General features: G+C 36.7%; 1 pseudogene; it reads left to right on the top strand.

The window, feature by feature from the left end:
- The window catches only part of LOC122144490, a 16910-nt pseudogene extending 7868 nt beyond the window's left edge, over positions 1-9042 (top strand).
- Positions 9043-9380: the final 338 nt, after the last annotated feature.

The following is a 9380-nucleotide window of genomic DNA, read 5'->3' as shown; positions in this document are numbered from 1 at the left end:
ACTTCGTTCAGTTACGTATTGCTTTATGTTCACTAATTTACAGTAAATAAATAATAAATAAAAGTGTGAAATCATTAATATTTCATATTATTCTAAAAAATAACTATTATTATAATTTAAATTAACTATTTTATATTTTAATATATTTTAAGTATTCATGATGTCAAAGCTGAATTTTTTAGCAACCATTACTCCAGTCTTCAAGAGTGGAGTCCTTCATCTAATCATTCTAATATGCTGATTTGGTGATCAAAACATTTCAAATTATTATCAATGTTAAAAACTGTGTAATATTTTTAGTTGAAACTTCAATACTATTTTATGACTCTTTGATGAACGGAAAGTTCAAATTAACAAGTCTTTACTGTCTCTTTTGATCAATAAACCTTATTACCGTGTACATAAAATCATAAATCACAATACATAAATTCACAATTATAAGAAATGAAGTCCTATTAGAAACAGGCTTCCATACAAATTTGAGTATTGATAGAACTAGAAGTATAAAAAGTAAACTAAAAAGTAAAAATAAGTGTATTTAAAAGTATATAAAAATAAAAATAACAAAATACACATTTAAATGACGAGAACAGTGACTTAGCCCTCTCCAAGCTCTTCTTAATGTTTTTAATAAACCTCCGGGGACTTGAAGTGATCTGAGGGGAGCGGGTTGATACATCTGTTGACAGAGTTTCACCTCACACCACTGACACCTAAATTACAGCTCCTGCTATTTGATCCCGTAATGAAAGTTCAGTCCTTTATTAGTGGTGGACACCTTTGTCATTATCTTTCCACTGCTTTATCATCAGCACCCCCTGATTAAATAAATAACCACTAGTAATCAACCACAACACCTGCAGATCAGACCATTCCATGCTGATTGCTACAGACATATTCTAATCGGCATCTTCTTTTTATTTAGCAAAAAGTTTTTTAACACAAGATTGATTTAAACAAACAGTTATTTATAAAGGTAAACAATTCCACAAGCTGTAATGCTCTACACAAATATGAGTTGTAACTGTGGTCACCATGGCCAGCCCTAGCATTGGACAGTTTAAATTAAATATAAAATCTAATCCCTGCATGCAGAGCCCATTTGGGTCTCGATGGGAGGTGGTTTTACGAGATATCACGTTTTGCTGTGTGTTTGTCTGAGGAACATGCATTTTCCATAGTGTTTTTTGCATGCCACCGCACCCGGCCCCAGCATTAGCTGGGTGGTCTTCCGTGAGCCCGCGCTTTCTCACTTTTGGCATCGGCCCAGGATGCCTTGCCCTGTCTCTGGGTATGTGTTGTGGCGGGGATTACTGTCTTAATGAGAGTTTTTCAAAAAGAAACAAGAGTGTTTATTTCATATTATACCTCCCCTGAAACAAATTCTGCCTTTATTAAGGTCATCGACCTTCACTTTCCCTCAAATACATGATAAGATTTAGCATTTTTATATGTTTCTTATCTCTTATTCTTAAACTGATAACATCTTACAGGCCTCAAACACCCTCAATTATTATCAAACTTTATTATCCCTTTGCTCCCATAACCTCTTCATTCTAAACGTCCAGTGTACTGGAAAAAAAATAGATTATTTCCTTATTGAAACATGCTGCCATTTGTGCAAAGAATTTCAAGTTTAATATTTTTTTTTTTAGTCACCTTAAAAATTATTTCAGAAATGACAGCATGCCAGAATGACACATATACATTACATATATATATATATATATATATATATATATATATATATACTATATATATATATATATATATATCTACCTCTATATATATATATATTTTTTGTTGCTACTTGAAAATCAATAATTATATATTTAGTTTAATTGATGGTACCAAAACTAACGAAAAATCAACTGAAAAATAATAAAAACTAATTGCTGAAAAACGTAACTTGAAAGTTTAGTCAAAATGTCCAGTATATTGGACATAATAAAAAAACAAAAAAACAGTATATAACTAAAACAAAAATAAATGCTTAAATCAAAAAGTCAAAATATACATTAAAATTAAAAAAAAAAAAAAATAAAAATTGCTTATACATATAGGCAATTAACATTTTTTTTCATAACTAACATTGTTTTGAGCAGATTATATGCTGGACGCAATGTTTTAGTTCATGAAGAACTTTATTTTGTATCGTTTGTGTGCCCCGTCTTTCGTCCTGACCCCATCTTACATCGTAACCTGGTCTCTCTCTCCGTCCTCTCAGATAATATGTTATAATGCACCCCACAAAGATACATCTTAAACAAAACAGACAGATTAGAGGGAACATTCATTCTCTCTAACCTCTCCCAGGCCTATACAAAAAATATTCTAGGTACAGTTCTGTCAGTTTGTGCACTCAAGCGCTGTGTGGCCTCTTCTGGTGTAAAAAGTAGCTCTTTGCTGCAATCTTAGACTGTGCTTGTTCAGATTATGGCAGAAAAACCAAAAAGCTTTTCATGTGTTAATGGTGTTTTGAAATAAATATGGCTTGGTGTGGCATGCTGTGCACAATAATGGGAACTGCATGAAGAATTTATCCCACTGTTGGGGAAAGACCTTTTATGGCGACAATCTATGAAACCAGTTAAATTTGGATTGACTTTCAATGGATGCAAACCTGGTGATAAAATAATCGTGGCAGAAATTTTTGCAATGTTGCTGAATATATTCGCATGAATCTTGAAATCCAGTAAGTGGAATCTACAGTTATTTTTCCTATTTTGCCCCTTTATTAAGGTCTATGGTTTGAAAAGTTTAAAAAGTTTAACAAGTGCAAATGGATATGATGTTAGGTGAGGTGACCGATATATAGCTGGGCCATGGTCATGTAGGTATGGTAAGGGAAAGCAATGTAAAAATGCCCCATTTAAAATTAAGGGATGCTGCATGATCCATTGTCTGGTACTAAAATTAGTTATTTTATCCTTTCTCGTTAGTCTTGGTTGGTTTTACCCCTCTCTTGTCCACTGGATTGACTCGTGGGCTTCCCCATGGACACCCAGCGATGCAAACCTGCCGCTTGAGAGCTGCTGGACGTGAAGATAGAATACAATAATTTAGAAGTAGTTGATATAAAACTAATTAACAGGCTAAAGTTGAAATGACAGGGAGAGGAGGGTGTTGTTTTATGCGACCCTGTTTCCAGACTTGTTTAGCTAAAACCACAATATCAGAGTTCAACGGGCATGACAAAACCCTTGGGAAAGGTTATTATAGAACCGGAAAATGAGTAAATGAAAATTAGTAAATATGTTAATAAAAAAGTAGGATCGCTTAAGAAATTAAGACTCCCCTTTGATGGCGTACTGACAACAACAGGGAAAATAGTTTACTCGGAATGTTGGTACACAAGTACAATTCAGCCATAAGGAACCAAAGTTCATTTCGTAAGATAACAGATATTCATTACTGTTAAACTAATTGCTAAAAAAGTGCGGGGGGTGAGCCCAGTCACCCAGTGACAATAAATCCTTAAAAAAACTTGTGAACTCAAAATTAAATAAAAAAAAAAGTCCAATCTCATGAAGAATGAAACGAGTAAACACTCGTAAGAAACAATAAAATCCGTAGAAAAAAGAAACAAGGGACGGGGGAGTTTAATGACTCTTCATTTTACTCTAAAACATGACACAAGGAATGTGTTATTCTTCAACATGCATGAAAAAACCTTGATATGGAAGATGGACTATTCCTTTATGTTTACACAGTACATTCTGACCTGTATTTAGACGTTTCCTTGGAGTCTAAGCAGTTATTATCCGTTATTTGTAGGATTGGATTTTATTTGTGCTTATTTAGTATGTGTGTGTGTTTAGTCGGCTGACACCACAGATGACCTGCAGTTCCATGGGGCCAGTCTGGTGACCCTGTCCAGATGGATGAGATTGCTCTGCCATGAATCAGGTCGATATCAAACAAAGGAGGACAAACTTGAATATGCAACTGAAACAAGTACTATGCAGGTTACGACAGGTAAAACTAATAAGATCTCTCATCTGGTCTTGTTGAGGAGGTAGTTATAATGTATTTAAACATAGACGAGATTCGAGGACAAACAAATATGTATGTCCAATTTAAAGCAACCATTTGGAAATTTTGTATGGATAGGCTACTACCCATGTGTGGACGGTGATTTTCTCTCTGAGGAGGCGGGTGGTGCTTCGACTTACTATGGGTGTATATGCGCCCACCGCTTCTCATCGTCAGTACTCTCCATCCTGGCGTTTGCCTTTTGGATCAATCCTGACGCCAGCGCTGCTCGTGTTGCTCTGGGTACGCTTTTTTCCAATCACTCAGTCCCTGCACACACGCCATCACGCCCCTCATCTTAATATATCTGTAGGTCGCCTGTACCCCCCATAATCGACCTCATCTTTTACATTTTTCCTTTCCCATTTTCATCAGTGTAACAACCCACCAATGAATCTTTTCATAAGCGCTGATTTCACATCAGTGCGGGAGGTTTAGGGTGATCACTTCTATCCCCTCCGCCACTATAGTCGATACACTATACAAGAAATATAATGCATGTCAGGATAGTTCCAGCCGCCCTCATGCTGCAGCCCACAGGCATTTATGTCGTTATGCGAGGTCAGTGAGAGAAGATTATCTGAGATTGCAATGAAGATTAGGCAAGATGACATGAAATGTAACAATTTCTTGATATTTTCCAAACTTATAGCACTGATCCTGCTGATAGATGATGCACATGTTTTCGTTGGAAGTATGCTTATTCCTTGTTCACTGGGTTGGGTAGTTCATGTGGGTGTCAGTACACAATATCTGCAAATCCGCTGGCTGTGATGTGGTTACGATGTTTCTGCTAATCCAGTGGTGCGCTTCCAGTACCACCATCCGAGTTGTCCACATTCTTGTCACTGTCCCGTATAATGTGATTTACATCAAGTTCCATCTCAAATTGCCCACCGTCCCATGGTCATTCAGGTCAGTCAATTTTTTGCATTCTGTGCGTGTTCGGTTTGTGTGTGTGTGTTTAAAAAACATCTTATTAAAAAAAATCTGATCACTGATGCTAATACTGGTACAGAAGGTCTTAACAAAAAATTATGTTATGTTTTATAGTCTGCTCTAGTATTATCTTTATGAATGAGTCAGATCAATGTGTAAGCTCATCGCTCCGGCGTCTCAATTTGACTCTTATGACCTCTCTCTGGTCTGCAGGTAGACTGTCAGTGCTCTCGACTCTCTTCTGAGTGCACATCCCTGGCCTCTGAACTGCCAACGGGTCCTCAAGTTATATAAAAAACAATAGAAAAAAAAAAAATAAAAAAATTTAAGCGGATTGAACGGCTGGCTGATTGCCTGGCTGCTCTTTGGCTTGGCCTCTCTGGTAGAAGCCAGCTGTGGTTCAGGTTATGCTTACTAGCCCTAAACGGCCTTGTAGGCGAGAGAAGCAAAGATTGCTAGCAAAGAGACGGGGGCTAGGAAAGACGCCTGCCAAGAACCCCATCAATGGCATGGGAAGCCACCCCCTATACAACTTCAGTACACTACAGGTCCAGAACAAAAACCTGATGACAAACCGATTAACAACATTTAGTGCTAAGTCAGTTCAAGAAATAATAAAAACCACCTTTGGGTTGTGATTAATTGTGTGTTTCCTGTGATTGGATACTCAAAATTTTTCAGCAAGTAGTTGTGTTTTTTTTGTGTTGCTTTTTTCTAACATTTTTTTCCTTTTTAAGGAAATTGACACGACTTTTATTCAGCAAGGATTGAAGAAATCAATCAAAAGTGACAGTAAAGATATTTATCATGTTTATAAAACGGATTTCTACTGTTTTAACTAAATGCGGTTTTTTTGTATTTGTTCATCAAAAAATCTTTAAAAAATATTAAGCATCACAACTATTTTTACACTGGCGATAATTATAAGAAAAATTTTAAATTTTTGCGCAGGATTTCTGAAGGATCATGTTAAACTGAAAGCTGCTTACCTGGCTGTTGAAAATTAACCATTTTGCAATCATAGGAATAATCTGTATGACTGTATTTTTACATCACATAAATGCAGCCTTTTGAGGCATAAGAAAAATATAAACAGCGAGACTTCTTGCAAAAAAACATTAAACAATCTTACCAACGCCAAACTTTTGGCAAGTAGGGTGGACACAGTATAATACTAGTTAAGTACCTCGAGAAATATTAAAACTAATTCATTTACATTTAGAATAATTAAATATAAATTTAACTCTATTGTTTAAGTTATTTTATTAGAATCTTAATAGAAAAAACTATATTTTTAAATTGGTAATGTATTTATTCTAAGTTTATGGGGTGGCTTATTGCCATAAACAGTAAGCCATATTAGAGACACCAGTTAAGGCAGCACGTGGTGACACACATTACGTTTAAATAGGTGATTTTACCTTTTCCAAAGAAGCTCATTCTTTTTTTTCATTATATTTTATTGTATTCGGGGTTGCATGGCTGTCCTAGTAGGTTAGATACACTAAATTAATTCACTGCATCGGCTTAAATGTCAGGTCTGTCAGGCAAAAGTGTAGGTCGGGTAATCACAGTACTTAATCATCTTCAGACAACAGACAGCTGTATATTCAACCACTTGGATGATGAGTTTCAAAAACGAGGCAAGGAGAGTCCCTGACAGACCAGGATAAATAGGCTGCAATAATGTGTGGCTACTCAAAGTCTAGTTATAAGCTTTAAATGGGCCCCAGAGGGAGGTGTAAGGAAGCGTTGTTGTTTCCAACCTACTGTCCAACAGTTACTCCACGAATAGGCACCTTCAAAACAGCTCACCAGAAGAACCTCCTGACCCCTCACATTGAAACCCACATGCTCCTTTGCCCACGACCCTGCAAAGTTACTGACCTACATGAAAGCTCATTCATTGCACTGAAATTAGAATCTGTTTGACAGTCTCCAGGCTTGTTTGCTGACACTGATGGTCCTGCCAGCATCTCACGGCGGTTCAGACATGCTGAAACGCTTTTTAAGCTCAGTCAGTATTTAGCACGAAGCATAATGAAAGGCTCCAATACTCTATTAATTTGACAGACAGTGTCCTAAATCCGGGTATGTGTCCCTCACAGAATAGAAAATGATATCAAACTGTTTGGAGGATTTACGAGTTGTGTTCCCAGTGGGAAGAGATAGTCGCAGTCACGTCGAACTGCAGACATAGACTCCAGCGCCCCTGATAGGCACACGCATGCATCCAGAAGCGTAATACAACAGACAAGTTGGCATGAAACCATCAGACATCATTTACCAAGAAATCACCTCTGCTTCTGCTCTGATATCCATAAAGAGGAGAGAGAGAGAGAGAGCGAGAGTAGAGAAAGAGAGATGAGGAGAGACCGTAGAACCAGACAGTGGTTATGTCAATACCATCACAGCTTTTGCTAACACGTGTCCTGTTCTATGATTGATGCCAGGAGGATTCATTGTGTCTTCTTCACACTTCTTATTTTGCTTCTCCTTTGTCCTTCCTGCGTGGGAGGGGCCATGCAGCACTAGCCTCTGCCCTTTTAGAGCTTCAGGACGAGCCAAAAAATAATTGCACTGTCCTCAAAATCTCCCTCTCCCAGTAGTTCAGAGTGTCCCAGAGAAAGGAGAATGCTAAATCAACAAGAGATAGAGAGCGTAATATGTGCCTCTACATGAGGGACAAATGTTTGATAGAAACATTTAATCAGATTTGGTTTTTGAGTTGTCCATGTCTGATGCCTGAATGAGTATCATAATGCATAACTGATCCCCCTGCCAGCTCTCATTTCCTTCATTTATTTTAATTATACAAATGAAAATACCCTAAGTGTGAAATTAAAAGGTATAGTTCAGTCAAAAATCAAATCCCTGTTATCAGTTAAATGTCATATTGTTCCAAACCAGTATGATTTCTTTCTTCAGTGAAGCACAGAACTACATATATTTACAAAACTAACATAACTAACCCTAATTCACATGTTCCACAACACTAGTTGTAATAATAAAATCATCAGTACGATTTGTATATTAAATATTTTGTAATCATTTTTAATTTACTGCAATACAATAATAATATTAATAATAAAAATACCACAAAGTACCATTTGTAGTGATTTATCAGACATGGTTCTATTCTAATACTGTTTTTTTTTTTTTTATTTGAACAAAACATTTATTCAGTTAGTTATTATATATTTTATAAATATTATTCTGGGCTTATGCCGAACTCAAACCAGTATGCACAAATTTTTTTTTTTTTTTTTTTTTGTGAAACACAAAACTAGATATATTAACAGAGTCCAAGCTGTTTCAGGTTTTAAGGTGAAAGTGGATGGGGCACCAGAGACAGGCATGTTTGGTCACCACTTTCATTGTAAAGTAGAGAGCAGCCTGGCACATTCTTCAGAATAACTCTTTCATTATTCATTAAAGAACGTAAGTCATAGAGGTTTGGTACGATGTGAGGTTGAGGAAGCGAATGAAAGCATTTCATTTTTTGGGTTACTATCTCCTTTAATGTTTAATCATAAAATCACACCAGATGTTTGCTGAGATCTGGACACGTTTTCTCTTTATTCAATCTTTTTCTCACTCTCCCCTCTTTATATCTCTCAGGTGACAGAGACAAGGTGCAAAAGGTATGCACCTCCAAGTCGGATTTGCGCTCCAATGACTTCAGTATCGTAGGATTCTCTGCCACGGGACTTTGAACTCTCAACCTTGACTGCTACGGCAAACCCATTGAAATCTGGTAATGCTTGCGGTAAATCGCAGGCCAAGAACAACAAGAAACCACCACCTCCTAAACCTGTGATCCCCTCGGCAGCCAAGCGCGTAGATCTTTATGCTCGTGCGATCTTCCCATTCTCCTTCCTTTTCTTTAATGTTATTTACTGGTCTGTGTATTTGTGATTGCGTAAAGTTAAAACTGCTTCCATTCAGCTAACTTTCCCCTCCTTCGTATTGTTTCGGTCCATATAATTTGTTCCTCAGACATCAAACGGAGCAGTTTTGTCACTGATGTGCACTGATGTGCAGACAGAGCACTACTGTTAATAAAAAGCAACATTTTTTAATGGAAAGAATGGAGACATTGCTTAAAACATTTTAATTTTTAGCTAATATATTTTATTTATGCACAAACCTGAAAGAAATTATTATGAACATGCCATGTGGAAATGGAATATATGGATATTAATATATTGTATTTAAAAATCTATAATATTATTTTTGACCTACAGATCAGCTGTTAAGATGATGCGGAGACATTTGTACTGATAACCCACTGCCATAAGAACTGTCTTTTGATGATGGTTCCTGTTACAAGCATTCCAGAAATTACAAGCAGGTGTATAAAGCAGAACAAAACCAAACATCGTCCTGTGCTTGTGAATCCCCCC

Source organism: Cyprinus carpio, unplaced genomic scaffold (genome assembly GCF_018340385.1).
Source record: "Cyprinus carpio isolate SPL01 unplaced genomic scaffold, ASM1834038v1 S000006695, whole genome shotgun sequence".
NCBI classification, from domain to species: Eukaryota; Metazoa; Chordata; class Actinopteri; order Cypriniformes; family Cyprinidae; genus Cyprinus; species Cyprinus carpio.
Note: the sequence above shows the minus strand (reverse complement) of the source record. Positions and strands in the feature narration are given on the sequence as shown.